Below are 21,937 nucleotides of genomic sequence, written 5' to 3'. Positions count from 1 at the left end.
GACCTCAGGTTATCCGCCCTCCTCGGCCACCCAAAGTGTAGGATTACAGGCGTGAGCCACTGTGGCCGGCCTCCTAGGTCTTTGAAACACTCATAGCATACACACAAACAACAAACAACAAGCAGGTCACATTAAATGTGCTTCAGTTGCTGCACTCTGCCATGCTATCTCTCGCCATGATTTTACCCACGTTGATCCCTCTGCCAAGATAACTTTTTCTTCTTACCTTCATCTCTTTTACTTTTTTTGATATCTCATCATTTTTAACTGTTTTATTTTTTAAAGGAAATCATAACGATTAGCATGATTTTTGTGATAATTAAATGAGTTAATACTTGCAAAATACACAGGATAGTTACAGAAGCATACAAAGGGTAATATATGTTATTTTTAATATTACTGCTCACCCTACAGATATCTGCCTGAGAATCATTTCCATCTGCAAGTCTCCTCTGGCCCTTCTAATAGTAGGCTTACATCCCAAATGTGCAACATCTATTGCCCTGACGTATTTCACGCTGTGTTACAATTGTGGATGCTTACCTGTATACTCCCTCCGTTCATCTGTATCATCACTGAGAAATGGTTCTCTATCTTTTTATCTCATAAAATAACTATCAAAAAGAGAGAAATAAAGATGATATCCAAAAAACAACATGCATAGGGGCATGCCAGAAGATGATATGGACTGTAGACTCATCCCTATCTAAATTGTTTGAGGACTGCTGATTTAGTTTTTGAAAGAGGAAGTGAAAAACATTTCATGGTGATTAAAAAGAAAGGCCAAAATGCTATAAAAAAATTGGGTGAAAGGCAACCAAAATTATAAAGGTTGAGTATACATAGATACACATTTGGTAAAGAAAAAATTTTTAAAAATTCAGTTACAATAGCACATTCACCAACTGTGTTAATCAGGGTTATACAGAGAAACATAACGAATAGAATATTAGGTATAGATAGATTGGATAGGCAGAGAGAGAGAGATTTATTTTAAGGAATTAGCTTATGTAATTTTGGGGTCTGGCAAGTCAAAAATTTGCAAGGTAGGCCAGAAGTTGGGAGACCCAAGGAAGAAGTCATATTGCAGCTCCAGCTCCAGTCCAAAAGTAATCTGTTGGCCAAATACCTTGTCCTTCAGAAGACATCAGTCTTTTTTCTCTTAAAGTCTTCAAGTAATTATTAGGTGACGCATATCCCCACATTATGGAAGGTAATCTGCTGTATTCAAAATCTACTGATTGAAATGTTACCCTTTAGAAATAACTACACAGCAACATCTAGACTTGCATTTGACCAAATATCTGGGTACTATGACCTACCTAAGTTGAAGCATAAAATTAACCATCACAACACTAGAAAAGCGAGGTTTGAATTAATTTGTTCTCTCTACGTTTTTACCCATTGGCCAGTTTATTTAGTCTCCTTCATTTCAAAACAAAAGTCATAAAGAGACCAGGTTTGGAAAATGAGGTGCCCGATGGAATCTGCCTGCACTAGGCCTTGCTTTCGAATAATTAATGACTACTTTTTATTTGTAGCATTATTCCTGTTACTAATTAGAGTAATTCTTTGCTATATTTTGCTGTTATAAGCACAGCCTTATTTTCCAAAGGCCTGAATCTAAATTATTGAATATCATTAGTAAAGTAACTCTAATCAAATATTCACAAATCTTGTGGCAGCCTTCAAATATCTACAGAAAAGCAAACAAAAATTTATCATTGTAAGTATTACAAGGTCATTATGAATTAAAAATGAAAGGTGTTTTTAAAACCGATTAGTGCATGGCAGATGGCAAATTCACAATAAATGATATTGTTAGTTTGATTACCGCTTTATCTTTCTGTTAGAAGAGCAAATAAGTAAGAGAATAAGAATAAAAATCAGGTCAATGTGGACTAAGGCCTATCTTAATCCACGCATAAACTTATGCATTACTTAATATACTTTTACACCTTCCAAATGTTTGCATGACAACATACTAAAATATAATTTCAAACTGTTAAAAAATAAATAACCAAGAAAGTAAGATTACCACAATTATCTTCACATCCTGTATAGAGAAAGAAATTAACTTCGGAGTATTGTACCAACCTCAATATGTATCTTGCAATTACGTGTTTCTTGTTATAATAGAGATTGATTCGAAATAATATAGCCACATACGAGTCTAGCTTGTCAGTGCAATATGCCATCAAAAGGGGAAAATAACTACTTAGGGAGAAGTTAGGTAAAGAGCTCTTTAGGCTGACCTTTTGCTGATAAATTGATGATGTTCTCATTAGCAGCAACCCTGCTGTTTGCCCTCAATAAAAGATAACATCCTGCTGTTAACATAATTTCCATTTTTGTGATTTAATGACACAATTACATTGAAGATACTTTTTCCAAATGGATTAGGGCTTAAAAGAAGGTAAAAATGTTTTAAACATTTGTATTCTGTTTTCCCTGAACCAAATAATATTTTTCACATTGTGTGATTATATACGATAAATATATCAGAAAGGTGGATGACATTCAAGTCATTTTTAAATATACTTGCTACTAAAAATAATAGTTATTAAACCTTGTATTATAAATATTTTAATATTTTTTCTTGCGGTACAGTTAGTATTATTGTCCATAGAATAGTCAAATTAATTTATTTTATATCATGAAAAATATTACATCTTTTTCTCTGAAATTCAGATAACTCTTTTCATAATTTAATTGAATCCTGATATTACAGAAGCCTGGTCATTAGATATATTTTCTGAAGGGAAGCAGCATATCATTATGGGGAGAGCAGAGACTTTGAAATCTGGCAGATATATGTTTAAATTTTGGCTTTAACCTTTATTAGATAAGTGATTTTGAACAAATTATAGTCCTTAGAAAAATATTAGTTTTTTTCATCTGATGAAGTAGTGAATGGAAAATTAGGTAATGGACATAAATCATATGGCTTATAACTGGTGCCAAAGTTCAGACCTTTCAACTTGGGGCATCTAATGATTTAATAAAAGAGAACACCAAGGAAGGAGTTTCCTTCATTGTTGAGTCTCTTGCCTTGATTCATGAGACAATTAAATAATCTGTAAATTGTGATATATATATGATTTCTGTGGGAATCATTGTTTCTTTATTTTTTTATGATTCAAATGTTTGTCCATAAAATACTATTACTATTTCTTAATTGTAGTGGTCAGTTTGTTTTTGAGGAAAAAACATAAAAATGAAAAGCTCAAGAGAAATCATGTAAATATTGAACACATATGTAGAACATTGAGGCTCCTATAATCAATTCCAAAATAAAGAGAAGGCTATTACCAGACAGTCCTCCCAGCACACACACACGTGCGCGCACACACACACACACACACACACCCCGGCACACACACTTTCCCACAGACGTGAGTGCCTGGAAAAGACAAGACAGAATAGTGGCACCTTAGTCGGGCAACTGCTGTACTCAGAGGAAAACAGGGATCCCCTAAATGTCAGAAGCCAGCGGAGATCTAGTGGAACACTAGAATTTCTGGTAGAAATAGACACTGTTATGACCAAGGAAGAAACACCTTAGCATTTCCCAGAAATATTAGGGGCCAGATTTTGTAGATATTTAGATGTCTATTATATTGTAAACAACTGGAGACAGAAAGCAGGCAAAACCTGAAAATATTTGTTTTCAAAGTTATGTAACCACATAGCTTTCTATAACTGTATGGCATATTACCATTGTGCTGTGTCAAAAACAGTACAGATTTGCCCTTTACGGAAACAATATTGTGTATGTGTACATATGTGTGTACACGTGTGTGTGTGTGTGTGTAGGATATAGAAACATTTATATATAAGGTAGCAAATATAATATATATTAAATTGACCATAAAATAGGTGGATCTGTAGATTCATGTAGATCTGTATATTTAAGTACACCATGAAATACGTGACTCTGAAGAAAAAATGTTCAGAAACAGAACATCTCTAAACAATGTCAAAAGTCTTAATTCTACAATTTATTTTTCTATACACCAATATGTAAATAAATATTTCAACATTCTACACATTAATATTATAATATGCTTAAACTGTTACTTTTTTTTTTATCCCAAAGTGATCTATTGCAAGCATATTGGTTTTGTTTGTTTGTTTGTGTGTGTGTGTGTGTGTGTGTGTGTTTTTTGAGACGGAGTCTCGCTGTGTGGCCCAGGCTGGAGTGAGTGGCGCGAGCTCGGCTCACTGCAAGCTCCGCCCCCTGGGTTCCCGCCATTCTCCTGCGTCAGCCTCCCGAGTAGCTGGGACCATAGGCGCCGCCACCACGTCCGGCTAGTTTTTTGTTTTCGTATTTTCAGTAAAAAAGGGGTTTCACCGTGTTAGCCAAGATGGTCTCGATCTCCTGACCTCGTGACCCACCCGCCTGGGCTGCAGTGCTGGGATTACAGGCGTGAGCCACTGCGCCTGGCCACAAGCATATTGCTAATAGCTCAGGTAAATATATACATTTTAACTCACCATTTTACTACATAAAATTTATTGTTTAAGGTTATTAAATTATTAATGCACTGCGTGTAGTATATAAAGGTAGACATTTTCATCATCTAAATTGGAAACTTTAATATTTCCTGAACTTTTATAAAAAAAAAAATGAGAGTTTGTTTTTATATTATTTATACTGTGAATTCAACATTAGCAAATTGTTGAGAATACAATTAAAAACTCATTGTATTATTGAACTCATTGTATATATTTAAATAAGAATACAGCACTTTTTCCTCTTAAAGTGTTTACTTTTCCATGGTTGTTTAATTCAAGACAGACCAGTGATCACTTACTTAAGTTTTGAACAATCCTTTTAACTTTCTATAGCAAAGGCTGTTAAATGAAATAATACCTATAATTAAGATTTTCCTATGATTTTTAAATTTAGAATTTTAAATTTCATTTAATCAACCATCTTTAATCTTTTATAATTTCCAAAAACCACAATTAAGTGGGCCTCCAGAAGACAATTAAGAGTATCAGTTCCCAAGTTCCGATTTACACTGATTCATTATTGACAATATGCCTTTCTCTCATCTTACACCTTTCAAAAGTACTGATCCTTTTTATCCTCACCCTTTATACATAAAACTGGGTATTGGATTCCTGGATTCAACCTGGGCTCAATGTCATCACCATTCATAACATTTCTCTTATTCTACCACTTTTAGACAATTTAGGTTTATTAAAGTCAATACCGGTTCTACATCTCTTAGTACTTCCTGCATGAATGGCGATCCAGCAGCCATCTAAAACAACTAGCAAGATAAATGGAAACTTTGCTCAAATGCATTTACACAATTAAGACTAGAATAATGAGAGAAATCCTCCCCAATACATTTAGAAAGAGCACAATGCTGTTTTCAAAGTGTAGATGTCACTCATGTCTCTCCATTATTATCATGTGTAATTATTGAAATAATGAAAGATTTTACAAGTTTGCACTTAATGGTCCCGTGAAGCACATAAACTCCACTGTTAATTCCTTACTATAGACATCAAAGATGGAGTAATTCAAACTGAGTTCACAGAAACAACATACATTTTAATCCAGTCACAGAATAAAGATATCATTATGAAACATTCCATGAGGCTACCATTTCAAAAAGCCCAACTGGGCCATATGAATAAATAAATCCAAAAATAAATAAAACAAAAAATGGATATGAGATATTCATCATCCACAGATCTATAAATATACATCTTTATATGAATTAATATTAAATTTATTTTGCCATAGGTCAAGAAAGCTTGAAAATGCAAGGGTGTGATGAAGGCAGAAAATATGGTTAAGGAAGTGAGAAAAGTAGGATCTGACAGCTTAAGATTAGTAAATTCACAATAGCAAAGACTTGGAATCAACCCAAATGTCCATCAGTGACAGACTGGATTAAGAAATGTGGCACATATACACCACGGAATACTATGCAGCCATAAAAATGGATGGGTTTGTGTTCTTTGTAGAGACATGGATGCAGCTGGACACCATCATTCTCAGCAAACTATTGCAAGAACAGAAAACCAAACACCGTATGTTCTCACTCATAGGTGGGAATTGAACAATAAGATCACTTGGACACAGGAAGGGGAACATCACACACCGGGGCCTATTGTAAGGTGGGGAGAGGGGGGAGGGATAGCATTAGGAGATATACCTAATGTAAATGACGAGTTAATGTGTGCAGCACACCAACATGGCACATGTATACATATGTAACAAACCTGCACATTGTTGTGCACATGTACCCTAGAACTTAAAGTATAAAAAAAAAAAAAATTAGTAAATTATCATATGGGATATTAGAAGCAAAGAACAACCGAAAAGATAGTAGGATAATTTGTTGTAATAGAATAATGTGTTCTAAATTATTTTATGAATTGTATCTTTATATAAAATGTAAATTTTATGTTTTAAAGCTTTACAATAGTATTGCACAATAAAATGACAATATAAATTATTCCATTGTATGAGAAAGTTAAAATAAAGTGAAAGCTTATTAAACCTTAAACTTCATAGAAAAGATAACAAAATATTCTAATCGGTTGCATTTTGAAGTATAGCTCCTTTTAAAAAATATATATGAGATAATATAAATTAATTAGGTTGAGGAAACATAGATCATTGTTTTTTCCCAAAATTGTTTTACTGGTTAATGTCAAAAAGGCATCTTAAAATTAGTGCTCCTATCTCCCATTTACTGTTCTTTCCACATCAAATCCTTACTTCTTTTAGATAACAATTACCAGTTTAAAAGTAAGTATGTAATAGTTGTAACTCTCTATAATTATGTTTTCTTCCATTAACTTTCAACTTCATCTTCCATTGTTTCTCTTCTGTTGTTCTGGGTCTAGTGCCTTACCATACAAAGGATATTGACTATGACTTAGTTGGTATTTGAGGTTTGAAGGAGTGTTTCTGTTTTAAGTCCTGCGAGTGTGTTTGAAAATTAAATCAACAACAACAAACGCGTTTTTTTGGTTGTAAGAGTACTTTTTGTTTGAGTAGGAAAAAACGCTTAGTAATATGTCAAGTTAAATAATCCAAAACAATTATTACATTTAACACATGGAAGAGAAATATTGTTTTAAAAATATAGCATATATGGTTTGCCAATTGTACGCAAGCACTTTTGTGGGTGACAGGTCGATTCAACACCTTATAAAATGTCATTCACATTTGTGGACAATATTGACACTGACCAATAACCAATTTGCTCTCCTTGAGCGTTGCAGACACAATAGTTTCTGCTCATTTCCAGTTAGGCACGGGTATAGGACTAGTTCTGGGTAAAGAAATGTGAGTAGAAGTCATGTTTGTTTTTTACAGTTGAGATAGAGTAAAGCTCAGGTGACATTCTCTGTTCACTCTCTCTTTCTCTCTCTCTCACTCCAGCAGTGATTGTAAAAGTTCTGAGGTTGTTACTGCATCAAAATTTAGTCTACATTGACTGTAATACTGTTAAACATAATTTCAAATATACATCATAATGATTCCTTACAACCCTGTTCAGGAAGGCCAAGGGTAGAAGTCAAAGCCTGGCAGGAATCTTATGTACCTAAAGACAAAAGCAGATGGTATAAGTGATATCTGCCAACAGGCATACGAGGAGGATTCAGATAAATTCACACAGGGCATCAGTTACATATATAATTTGAGTTACCCTCAGTACCTGTGTTTTCAATATGAACTGGTTTAGCTAATACATGATCTCAAGGATAAGAACACCAGAGACAAAGAATCAGGAGAGCAAAACAATAGTTCTCTAAATGGCCTGAATCATTTGTAAATTACCTACAATATTCAAATCCTGTAAGACCAGAAGTTATATCATATTCCACTTACTCTGTGAATGAAAGTCCCAGTTTTAGAGGAGAGAAGAACTGACCACTGCATGTTAAAGCTCAACCATTCATATTCTCTTCATTTAATTAACTCACTTTCTGGAAGAGCTTGATGTTCGGTTTGACTACTCAGTTTTTACTTCACGAGCACTACTACATCCTCTTATTTTTTAGGGCCTTCCTTTTATGTATTATAAGTTTCTGCAATTTACTGTCTGAACACTGTGTAATTTTAACTTCCAGACAATTATTCTATTCACATTGTGCTACGCAAAATTGATCCTTATCTGACATTCTTTCAACCTATTCTAGTCTACACACACACACACACACACACACACACACACACACACACGCTTACATTGCCCCCAAGTCTCTGGTTTTTGTTCTGGTTCGATTGAAAGGAACTGACTCCAGCACAGTGAACTGGACATGCAAGTAAGAAACCCTGTATTCACACAAGACACAATATAGAGACACTCTAGGCAAGAGCAGAAAATCAGCAATAACATCTAATGAGCCAACCAGCCAATCTTGGCATCAAGTGGATATAAAACTTGACTGCAGGGCTTCCCTTGCAGATCCAATGCAAGTAAGTAATGATAAAAGTCTTACGTATACTATGCAAATTAAAATAGTATCTAACATTTTTAAGGAAAGACACTTAGAAATATATTTCTATATTAATCATAAAAAGTCAAACTCACATTTAAGCCTTCAATTAGCTGATACATTCTTTAAATGATTTTCCAATACACTAACACCTAGAAGGGAAAGATAAAACTTATTATAATAAAAAAGGATGCACATTGTTGAGAAATCAATAGGTAATTTTGTCCATAGAACCCTTCTTTTTTCCTTGCCCCGAGGTGCGTGAAAACAATAGCTAGACAGTGGTTTCTGATTTTTATACATAATTGCAAATCCTTCGATTCTAGTTTAGGCATACGCATTTGCATATTATAGCTAATGTTTATTGACATATATTTTCCTAAATTTACAAAGTAGTAATGAGAAAACAAATAAAATATAAAATTTAGGGTTTCTTTTACTTTGTCAATTTTGATTTAACCGAATCTCATTCTAAAGATTATGAAGACTGACCGTATCAGTAATAAATGAACACTGATATATTTTAATTTAAAAGATATTTGGAGGTTCTTATGATTTTTTTTCACTTACATTTAATCTTCTAAGTTTTTTTCACTTATATTTAATGTTCTAATTTATCTTTAATTTTTATGTTGTGTCTCTTATTTTCAAGCTTCAATTTCTTCCATGCCTGGGTCATAGAACTAGACTTACCTGCCCCACAAATGTCATTATTAGTATGTACTTTATTTCAATCAAGTCCATGTCCTCAGAGGATTCCCTTTCTTACGTCATGCATTGAAAACGCAGTGGTGGAGTCTTAGGATAGAAAATAATACATACTTCATACAAACAACCTAAGAACAAGTACAACAGCATGGTGCCTGGAGGAGGGCACTGTGGAGAATAACGCAAGAGGACGGGGCGGACAGAGCAGACAATCTGAGCCCACTTCCCAATTTGGCCCAAGACAGGCAGGAGAGGGAGACAGCACAACGTTTATTTTTTAACATATATCAATTCATATTTGAAGTTCCAGGGTACATGTACAGGATGTGCAGGTTTGTTACGTGGGTAGACGTGGTTTGCCATGGTGGTTTGCTACACAGAACAACCCATCACCCAGGTATTAAGCACAGTAATTAGAGAAAACTCTCAAGGATTCAAGGGAGTATAAAAATTAATTTTAAAATAAATTATTATGTGGAATTATTATTTAATACTTATTGAAAGAAGTTAATTCTATTAGAAAAAGCAGACATTAATTCTTTTCTTTAGATTTGAATTAAATGGAAATAATATACTGGATAAATATATATAGAGTTAATGGCTTTTAATCCTTTTTATTAACTCAGGCTACTGGAGCCACATAATAACCTTAATGTCTAATGAATAAATTATTTCAGAATAAAGTTCTTTTCGGAGAGTAGTATTTAATTGTTGAATGTCCTTTATCTCAAGAGAATTGATTTGCATTTAAATGAGCAGTCCTTCAAGTAATTATCCATGTAAATTTTTTTTAATATAAAAACTGTTGAGTACCTGTTTTAGTACATATAGAAATTATGGTGTACTTTGGTCAACACTGATAATGTTAGACAATTAAATTAATACCTTACAAATTATATTCTACCACTTAATAAACAAATTAAAGATTCTTAAGGAAATAATACATTATCCACTTCAAATTAAGCAACAGCAATTTTTTACGTTTAGAGCATCAATGTACATCTTGATAGGATAATTGTGTGTGTGCCATTTAAAAACATAAACAAATCCCTCAATTATCATCATTATTTACTAATATCAAAATTTTTACTCCAGGAGAAACATACCTCAGAGATATTGTGGGTTTGTTTTCAGACCACTGCAATAAAGTGAATATCACAATAATGCAAGTCCTATGAATTTTTTTGGCTTCCCCATGCATATAAAAGTTATGTGTACACTGTACTATAGTGTACTAAGTATTCAATAGTATTATGTCTAAAAAAAGTACATAAATTAATTATAAATATATTATTGCTAAAAAATGCTGATGATCATCTGATATTTTGGTGAATCATAGACTTTTTGCTGGTGAGTGGTCATGACTCCATGTTATTGGCTGCTGATTGATCAGGATGGTGGTTGCTGAAAGTTGAGGTGGCTGTGGCAATTTCTGTAAAATAAGATAATAACAAAATTTGCTGTATCAATTGACTCTTCATTTCATGAAAGATTTTTCTGTAGCATGCAATGCTATGGATAGCACTTTATCCACAGTAGGGCATCTTTCAAAATTAGAGTCAACCCTCTCAAACCCTACCATTGCTTTATAAACTAGGTTTATGCAATATCCTAAATCCTGTGTTGTTTCAACAATGTTCATAGCATCTTCACCAAGACTAGATTTCATCTCAAGAAACTACTTTCTTTGTTTATTCCAAGAAGCAAATTCTCATCCATTCAAGTTTTACCATAAGATAGCAGCAATTCAGTCACATTTTCAAGCTCCACTTCTAACTCTAGTCCTTTTGCTATTTCCACCACATTTGCAGTTGTCTCTGCCACTGAAGTCTTGAGCTCCTCAAAGGTACCTATGAGGGCTGAATCAGTTTCTTCCAAACTCCTGTTAATGCTGATATTTTGACCTCCCATGACTCATAAATGTTCTCAATGAGATCTAGAATGGTTAATCCTTTCTGACTTTGCCCAGATCCATCGGAAGAATCACTATCTTTGGCAACCAGAGACTTAGAAAATGTATGTATGAAATCATAAGACTTGAACATCAAAATTCTCCTTGATCCATGAGCTTCAGAATGGATGCTGTGTTAATAGGCATGAAAACAACATTAATCTCCCTAGACATCTTTATTAGCGCTATCAGGTGACCAGGTGCATTGTCAATGAGCAGTAATATTTTTTCTAAGTAGAAGGCCTCAACATTGGGCCTCAGATATTCAGTAAACCATGCTGTGAACAGGTATGTTTTTATCCAGGCTTTGTTATTTCATCTGTAGAGCACAAGCAAAGTAGCTTTAGCGTAATTCTTAATAGCATTAAGATTTTTGAAATGGTACATGAGCATTGCGACAAATTAAATCCACCAGCTGCATGAGCTTCTATCCAGAGGGTCAATCAGTCCTTTGAAGATCTGAAGCCAGGAAGTAACCTTTCTTTAGCTATAAAAACCCTGGATGTCAAGTTTTTCCAATAAAAGACTGTTTTGTCTGTATTAAAAATCAGTTGTTTATTATAGCCACATTCATCAATGATCCTAGCCTGATTTTCTGGATAACTTGCTACAGCTTCCACATCAGCATTTGCTGCTTCACCTTGCACTTTTATGTTTTGCTTTCTTTTCTCAAACCTCTGAACCGACCTCAGCTGATTTCAGCTGTTGACATACCCTTTTCACGATACTTAATTATTCCTACCTTTCTATTTACAGTTAAAGACGTGCAACTTATCCCTTCACTTGAACACTTAGCGGCCATTGTATGGTTATTATTTGGCCTAATCCTAATACTGTTGTGTCTCAGAGAATAGGGAGGCCTGAGGAGAGGAAGGCAGACAAGGGAAAGACAAGGGAAACACTGGTCAGGGGAGCAGTCAGAACACATAGAACATTTGCTGATTAAGTTCGACTACTAACATAGGCACAGTTTGTGTCACCCCAAACAATTAGTAACATCAAGTGAAACTAGGCCTCATAATTCCTAAGCCTCATGAAATTTAGAAAGCTTGGCCATCATGAAACTTAAACCCCAGATGGCCACGGATAGCCCCCCGATGTTCCCAGAACCCAAACAGAAAGACAATTCCGGAAAATAGCCTCATGAGGTCCCACCCTGATAGCCTCATGAGGTCCCACCCTGATAACCTCATGGGGTCCCACCCTGACTCAATGTCCCCGATGTTCCCGGAATCAGCAATTCCAGGAAAGAACCTCCTAAGGTCCCGCCCCAACCAATCAGAACAAGATACCTTGCTCAAGCCATAGCTAGACCCAATCATCACGCGCCTAAAGCCTTGTTTGAATTTCGCGCCCTAAGCTGTGTTTGAACTTGTAATTGCCTATATAAACTGCCTGTAACAAGCACTCGGGGTCCCAGGGCCAACTTAGAACTTGGGACCCTAGCGCGCTAGTAATAAATAACTCTCTGCTGTGAATCTTGTGTCGGGTGATCCTTCGCGGCGACCCCTGCCCAGGAGGGAATCGACAGTTCGGTTCCAACACAAGGATTGCTAATCGCACATCAACATAACATATAGAATCACCATAACATATATAATCATAACATAAAGTTAAAAATATTGTGGAAATTATCAAAAGGTGACAAAGACGAAAAGAGAGCACATGCTGTTGTAAAAATGGTGCTGATAGACTTGCTCAATGCAAGTCTATCAATTTGTAAAAAACTTCAATCTGTAAAAAATGCGTTATATACAAAGAACAACAAAGTGAAGTTCAATAAAACAAGTTATACCTGTATGTGTTAACCTTTAAAAACCATCCAGCACAAATATGTAAGATTGTAGAAATGTATAAACTAAATATATGTATTATCTTATACATACAAAAAATGCTTAGAAATTATTCCAAATTAATAAACTAATTTTGCATGTTAAGTGCTGTAGAATGTTTATGATCACTTAAAACTTTATGAAAAACTGTACCTCTAATGCACTTCTAAGATTATCTCGTCATTATTATTATTATTCTTTAAGTTCTAGGGTACATGTGCACAATGTGCAGGTTTCTTACATATGTATACATGTGCCATGTTGGTGTGCTGCACCCATTAACTTGTCATTTACATTAGGTATATCTCCTAATGCTATCCCTCCTCCCTACCCCCTCCCCACAATAGGCCCCGGTGTGTGATGTTCCCCTTCCTGTGTCCAAGTGATCTCATTGTTCATTCCCACTATACCCAAAGGATTACAAATCATGCTGCTATAAAGACACATGCACACGTATGTTTATTGCAGCACTATTCACAATAGCAAAGACTTGGAATCAACCCAAATGTCCATTAGTGGCAGACTGGATTAAGAAAATGTGGCACATATACACCATGGAATACTGTGCAGCCATAAAAAAGGAAGAGTTCGTGTCCTTTGTGGGGACATGGATGCAGCTGGAAACCATCATTCTCAGCAAACTATTGCAAGGACAGAAAGTCATTATTTTTAATGTAAAGAAATGACAGCCATACATTTACTTTGTTAAGCTACTAATATAATCCTTTACCCAATATTGAAAATCTTCTGGTTTCTATTCAATCTATTTACTTTTTGCCAACTCATTTAGAAAGAGTAATGAATCACCTCTAATTTAAAACGGGGAAAGAAAATTAAAAACAAATATGCTTACATACATACTGTTCTCTTTCTAGTATGAGTGGGCTGTCTCTTCCAGTTCTCTTTATATAACATACTACATAAAATTAGGATTAACTTGCAGCTGATGTGAAATAGCTCTTTGGTTATGTCCAGACATGTATGGAACTACAGCACTGAGCAACTGGCCAAGACAGCATTAAAATTTAATAATACTGATTTATAATATACTGTTTAAAGTCCTGAAACCATGCTGGGTATTCCTTGTGCAAACTTGCGTATATTGTTTATTAAGAATGCATAGAATCATTTTTCATCATCTGCATCTCATTTGGGATATGTAACCAGTGGGATATAAAATATTTCATAACCAGTGTGATATAGAATATTTCATTATATCTACATTTGTACCTTTGTTTATCTGAGAATGAAATACCTTGAATATATTGGTGGTTTATGAGTCACAGACGAATTGTTTGTTTTGCAACTCTTTAATCTGAGCTTGGATATTTCAGAACTTTTTAATTGTGTCTGTATTTTGTATCTCTCCCTTGGAAAAGAAACCGTAAGTTTTGAAAACTATATTTTAAAAAATTCAAATCTCAACCCATAGAACATATAGCAAATGAAGAAACATTAAAGAAAATCTTCTAAATCTTGGCAAGAAGAACAAAATCTTGTGCACTTGTTCTGCAATCTGCTATTCCCTGTCTGATGTCCCAGCCCAGGCACTGAAGGCTCTATTCTGGAATGTGTTGTCAAGAACCAATGGTTCCCTCTCCCCGCAGGTTCCCAGGCTAAGGCTCTCTCCCTAGAATGGGAAGGCTGTTGACATCTCACCCTCATTGGTAGGGTGGAAAGTCTACTTCAACAAGACAAGAATCTTGGGCCCCAATCACCCTCCCATGGCTCATTCATATGGCATGCTGGAAGAGGTTGAGAAGACCTGGGTTATTGCCCTGACAATAACCCATGCATAAAAAAGGACCATCATTTTGAGAGAAGTCAGCCACTGTTCCTGCCACCAGCATCACAGAAATTGCATAGAGTATTATCCCAGAAGGAAAAACAGGATCGTTGCTCACTCTAAATGAACTAACCTTTTGTGAGAATGTGAAGCCTAAGGATACAGTCAAAAACAATGGTGGTTTTTGTGAAAAGTAGTTATAAGGAATCTCGTAGTTACCTAATAGCAACAAGCTAAACAAGTTAGACATTAAAAGAGAAAACCATGCAAGGAAACAGCTAAAAGAGTGATCTCCTGAGATCAAAACAAGATTCAAGATAAGTCAATGATTCTCCCTGCAAAGATCTCAAATTTCACTGTTTTAGGTTTTGGAAGAGTTTATGCCCGGGATATTCACAACAATACTGTTTTTGTTTTCAGTGAGCAAATAGTGGAGGCTACCAGATGGGTGTGATGTCAACAGAGGTAGATCTACTCGATTTTTGACAGACCATCAGGGAAAAAGTCAGTCAAAGGGAACCGTGTCATCCTAGAGTGACTGTGTGCCGCCTTAGAACAACTTTTTTAAGCATGCTACTTATGCCCTATGAGCGAGCCATGGTTTGCATGCTCTGAGAAATGAAATCAGAGGCTACATACTTCGGGGAAAACGGGCTTCACTAAAGTAGTGCAGCCAAGTGTCTAAATAAAAGCAAACAACAACAGGCTCTGGAAGTGAGTTCAGGTTCAACAACTCAGTAGAACTGCAATAGTATACTATCTAAAATATTCAGTTTTCAACAATGTATTATAAGATATGTAAAGAAACAGGAATCCGATACACAAGAAGAAAAGCAAGCAAAAGAGGCTTTTTGAAAAGGCTGGGTTACCAACAGACAATGGCTTAAATAGATAGTATAAATATATTCAGAAAAAACAAAGAAAACCAAGCTTAAAGAAGTAAAGGAAGCCATAATGACATTTTCATTAAATCAAGAATGTCACTAAAGAGATTAAAATTATAACGAAGAATCAAATAGAAATTTTTGAGGTGAAGAGTACAATAATTGAAATGAAAAAATAAAATTACAGTCTCTCACCAGTAGTTGTGAGCTGGCAAAAGAAACAGCAAATTTAAAGACAGATTGATAGAGATGAAATGATCTGAAAACCAGAGGGATAAAAAGAGAATGAGGAAAAACCAATAGAATCTCAGAGAAATATGGGACACCATTGAGCACGTCACCATGCCTCCAATGGGAATGCCAGAGAAGAAGAGAGATTGGAAGGGTCAGAGAAAATGCTTAAAGAAATAATGACTGCGGCCGGGCGCGGTGGCTCACGCCTGTAATCCCAGCACTTTGGGAGGCTGAGGCAGGTGGATCACGAGGTCAGGAGATCGAGACTATCCTGGCTAATGTGGTGAAACCCCGTCTCTACTAAAAATACAAAAAATTAGCTGGGCCTGGCGGGCGCCTGCAGCCCCAGCTACTCGGCAGGCTTGAGGCAGGAGAATGGCGGGAACCCGGGAGGCGGAGCTTGCAGGGAGCCAAGATGGCGCCACTCACTCCAGCCTGGGCCACAGAGCAAGACTCCCTCTCAAAAAAAAAAAAAAAAAAAAAAAGAAATAAACTGAAAATCTCACCAATTTCATGAAAATATTTCCATGCACAACCAAGAAACTCAACAACTCTAAATAGTATAAATGCAAAGAGGTCCTGTGCACCTAGACACAAAATAGTTAAAATGTTGAAAGACAATGACAAAGAGAAAATCATGAAACAAAAAAACTCCTTCTTACATACAATAGAACCAAAATAAGATTAAAAACTGACTCCTAAACAGAAACACTGGGTAATTTCTTAGGATTTCTAAATAGCCTCAAATCTAGTATCTTAGGCAGAAACTTTAGGCCCGAGAGAGGAGAATATTGAAAAACATTTTTAGTGACTTGTCACGATTGTACAGAGAAACAGAATTGATGAGATGTAGCTAGATGGGTGGATGGATGGGTGGGCGGAGAGACAGATAGGCAGATTGATTGATTTATTTTAAGGAACTAGCTCATGTGATTGTAGAGACCTGGTACATCCAAAATCTCATGTGGGAGGCTGATTGGCTGGAGACTCAGGAGATGCAGTTCAAGTCCAAAGACAGTGAGCTGGGAAACCAGGTACAACCAATGCTGCAGTTGAAGCCTGAAGACAGTCTGCTGGAGAATTCTCTCTTGTTTGGGGAGGTCAGACTTGTATTCTGTTGAGGCCTTCAACTAATTGGATAAGGTCAACCAACATTATGAAGTACAATCTACTTTATTCAAAGTCTACCAGTCAAATCTCATCCAAAAGTATGCTCATGGAAACATCCAGAATAATGTTTGACCAATTATCTGGGCACTAAATGAGCCACAACAGTAACCAGTGAAGCGTTCCTTTACTGACAGTTCAAGAACAAAGGGAATAACATCTGTGGCTTATCAAATAGCACTGCCAGTCATCCAAGTGCAGTCAAATATTATCTAATGATCATGTATTTAATTTAGAAATACTCTTAGAACATATTTATTTCAGAACTTGTAAAAATACTTTAAAGGAAGGAAGTAAATTCAATTCAACGAAATCAGTACTTTTGAACTTTGCTGTTTAGATTACTTTCCAGTGTTAATTCTTTTTTTTTTTTTTTTTTTGCAATGCATTCTCTCTCTTAGAAGCAGCTGAAAGTGTGCCAATTAATTACTTTTCATTTTGGTTCACAATGAGTTTTTTCTTTATTTTTATAACCCCATGCTAATTTTCTACTTCAGTGAATTTAAGACAAAACAAAATGAATCTCTTTCAAATAGGCAAAAATTAACTCAATATTTCTTTTTCTATTAAGAGGCACAAACCCCTTTTAAACTTTCATCTATTGTTAATTTATATTCAAATTTTAGCCTATAACAAAGGTTATCAATCCTCTATTATTTCAATTTGTTTTTGGCCACCTTCTCTATCATTTCAATGATAGTACTAGTTTGAATAGTCCAAGGTTATGAAATGCTAAGTCATCACAGTTTAACAACATCAGGTCAGGGTGGTGGCTTGCAAGGCCAGATTACTGCCATTAACAGCCTAACAGTGGTCAGTTTCTTGCCATGGTCACCGTTCACCAGAGTGTTCCTCCTTCCCGTAGTGTGGTTACCATGCACCACAGTTGCCATCTTCTGCCAACCATGTGGAAGATTCTGAAATTTTATCATATTCAGATATAGAAGCTTTATTTGTTGTTACACACTGGCAAAAAATATAAAATAGTGTCAATTGTGGATATTCAGGAAAGATATATAGCTTTCTGATCATCTAATTGCCTGTGCTTGATATTAAGTGCATCTACTCCCTAAGATCAACAGAATTTGCAGCCAGAAATTTTATTCACAATGTTGACTTTTAAATCTAGAATCACTGAGTGCTGAAAGATGATTCATGCAGATACATGGTGTTACGCGTGTTCAGATATTCTTATACCAAATAATCTCGTTGTCAGAACCTGTATCTGCTGGATTCAGAGGCTTTCTTGACTGAATAGACTTAGATGTCAGTGCCACATTCTCGTTGCTTGGTTTCCTTTTTGAAGACTGTATTAGTTTGTTATGGCTGTCATAATAATATAGTACACATTTGGGATGGCTTAAGCAACAGAAACATATTATCTTACAATGATGGAGGCTAGAAATCTGAGACAAACGTGTCAGGAGGGTTGGTCTCTTCTGAGGCTTGGTACTCTCTTCTTGGCTTGTACCTAGCTATTTTCTCTGTTGTCTTCACCTGGTCTTCCCTCTGTGTGTTTCTGTGTCACAATCTCTTCTTATAAGGACATAAGTCATATTTGATTAGGGCCAACCATATGGGCTCATCTTAAAATAATAACCTCTTTAAGGGCCTTATCTCCAAATATAGTCACGTTCTGAGGAAATTGGGGTTAGAACTTCAACATAGGAATTTAAAGGGCAAACAATTCACTGCGGAGACCCCAAAAGATTATCTCTGTTCTTTAAAGGTAGTCATCTTTAAACTTGATATAATTGTCTATGCAAGAATAGTGTTCAAATGAACTAAAGATAAATCTATATAACATAATCTAAATATAATTAAAACATTGCATTTCTATAAAATTGAGACTTGCAGTATTGAATAAAAACATTACCAGCAATAAGGTGTAATGGTGTTATTTACAATTAATCAGTTACAAATTGTAAGAATCTGATTCATTGGTAATCATTAATAGGAATTTATATTTATCTATAGATGAAGTAAATTATACATGAAGTTCTACTTAGAAAGTGATGGCTCACTGTGTTTTTCTATTTTTCGACAATATTATCTTCTGACTATTACATACAAAACCAATGTAGAAAATGTGGAACAGAGTTAGCAAGTACAGCATAGTTGAAGATGTGATCAGAGGTGTAAGAGGCAGGTGCAATCTGCGACAATTTCTGCAGGGGAATGTAAGAAGTTTGGCTTTTATTCTGTAATGAAAACCCCATGGCAGTTTTTAGGACATAATGGTTGGTGACCACAGAGTAGACTTTGAATAAAAAAGAAAATAAAAATTACTAATACCTTCAAATGTTTGCTGATATGAAGTACTAAAATTTGATAATTAGGCAAGTGTATAAAATAAGTTGATATAGCTCTATAAACATGTGCATATAAAATATTTTCTGTAGGACAAGTCATCTGTTATACAATCATGCTATTCATAAATGTCAATAGTAGTCACAGATTTATGGTTAGGCTAGTCATTGAAACAGCTTGGGTAATCACACAAGATTTACATATCCAGAAGTTACTGAAGGAATTCAGTGGAGTCAAGACACCACGCAGAAGGCCAAAAATGTTATCAAACTCGGGGAACAATTAGCATTCACCCATTCCTGCAAAGGGTATATTGAAGTGCTAATCCCCAGTGCTTCAGGATCATTGTAGATGTAATTAGTTACGATGAACTCATACTAGAGTAGGGTAGGCACTTAATCCAATATGACATGTGTCTTCATAGAAAAGGCACTGTGGCCATGTGAAGGCAGAGGCACACAGTGAGAACGCTATGTGACAACAGAAGCACAGGCAGAGTTATGCAGCTGCAAGCCAAGGAATGGCAGTGGTTGCCAGCAAGTCACCATATGCTAGAAATAGGCAAGGAAGAATTCTCCTACAGACTTCTGTGGGAGCTCAGCCCTGCCTACACCTTAATTTTAGACTTTCAGCCCCTAGAACTGTGACCAAAGACATTTATGTTGTTTTAAGCTACCCAGTTCATGGTCGTTTGTTATGGCAGACCTAGGAAAATAATACAGGATCTAAAGTGCTTCTCCAGGGAGTACTTTGTCATTTATGATAACATCTATTTAAGTGAAGATTACAACTCTGCTGAAACAGAATTGTTTCCTTCTAGCCCAACTTTATCTCTTAAAGGCAGAACTGGTCTAACAAATATGTAGTGTTATGTGGTACTGCTGATGTGGTACTGCTACTTGGATAAGAAAAACAAAAACAAAAAACAACCCCAAGAATAAGGAAACTCCAGAAATAGATATACACATGTATGGAAATTTAAAATACGGTACAACAGGTATCTAAAAATTGAGGCATGTCAATTGGATTATGCAATAATCAATATTTGTATACTTCTGTGTATATATATATAAAATTCTGTGTATTTATATAATTCTGCATATATATACTTCTGTATATACATAGAATTATATATACTTTTGTATATACATAATTCTATATATATACTTCTGTGTGTGTGTGTGTGTGTGTGTGTATATATTTACTTCTGTAAGTCAATAAGAAAATAGCAACATGGTCAAAAATGAGCAAAGTATCATAAAAATTAAATAATGGAAAATAAAATATAAATATTTGTATTATGTAAAAGATGTTCAAAGTCTTTTATAAGATAAATTTGAATTTAAAATAAACAAGTTACCATTTTTCACCTCTCAGGTTGACAAAGATCAAATATTTGACATTATCTATGTATTCAAGAATTAACATAAGAGATACTGCAGTAGATTGAATATGTATACTGGTATTTTCTGTACAAAGGGTAGTTTTGCTATAGGTTCCAAATTAAAAGTATACATATCCTACGATTGAACAACTTTATATCCTAAAACTATATTCATATTTTTTAAATAATGATGTATTTTGACCTTATTTATTGCAACATTATTTTTCATAGAAAATATCAGCAATGATTGTTCAGCAATAGAAAATTGATTAAATAATCTATTGTACACTTTGATAAGCAATGACATACTCTATATCTGTAAATAAACTGAGAAAAACTTAAAGAAAACTAATTTCTGGTCAGCGCGGTGGCTCACGCCTGTAATCCCAGCACTTTAGGAGGCCGAGGCGGGCAGATCACGAGGTCACGAGATAGAGACCAGCTTGACCAAAATGGTGAAACCCCATCTCTACTGAAAATACAAAAATTAGCTGGGTGTGGTGGTTCATGCCTGTAATCTCAGCTAGTCAGGAGGCTGAGACTGGAGAATTGCTTGAACCCGGGAAGAAGAGGTTGCAGTGCGCCGAGATCGCACCACTGCACTCCAGCCTGGTGACTGGTGACCAAGAGAGACTCCATCTCAAAAAAAAAAAAAAAAAAAAAGAAAACTAATTTCTTTTAGCATGATTGATAATGAATCAGTTATGAAGCTCTTTTAGAATATGGAAAAACTTCTAAGTTATGCTGCTATCACCAAAGAAAAGCAAGGTGTGCTACAGTGTACATACTGTAGGCTATTATTTGTGAAACAAGGACACATGCAAAACATAGTTTTATATATACACACACATAAACATACATATATGTGCATATACACATATATGTATATATTTTTTAATTGCTGATGTGCATCTGTGATTATACATCTATGTATATCTAACAACATGTCAACAAAATTGGTAACTATAGTTTTGTTCTTAGAATAGAAAGTTCTTGGACTGAGCAAGAAATACAAATGTTTTTGTGTCCAGTTTTCTATATATTTTTAATTTTTGACATCTATAAGTATACTAAGTTTTAAGTGTTCAGCATGATGTGGATAATGGCATATCTCTTTCTCAAATTCAGACTCAATTATTTTGCTTGCCTCAAATAGTCAGGTTTTCATATGGCCCTTTAATTGTACTCACCTGGGACTGAGAG

This window comes from Macaca thibetana, chromosome 2, assembly GCF_024542745.1.
Source record: "Macaca thibetana thibetana isolate TM-01 chromosome 2, ASM2454274v1, whole genome shotgun sequence".
Classification (NCBI taxonomy): domain Eukaryota; kingdom Metazoa; phylum Chordata; class Mammalia; order Primates; family Cercopithecidae; genus Macaca; species Macaca thibetana.
Note: the sequence above shows the minus strand (reverse complement) of the source record.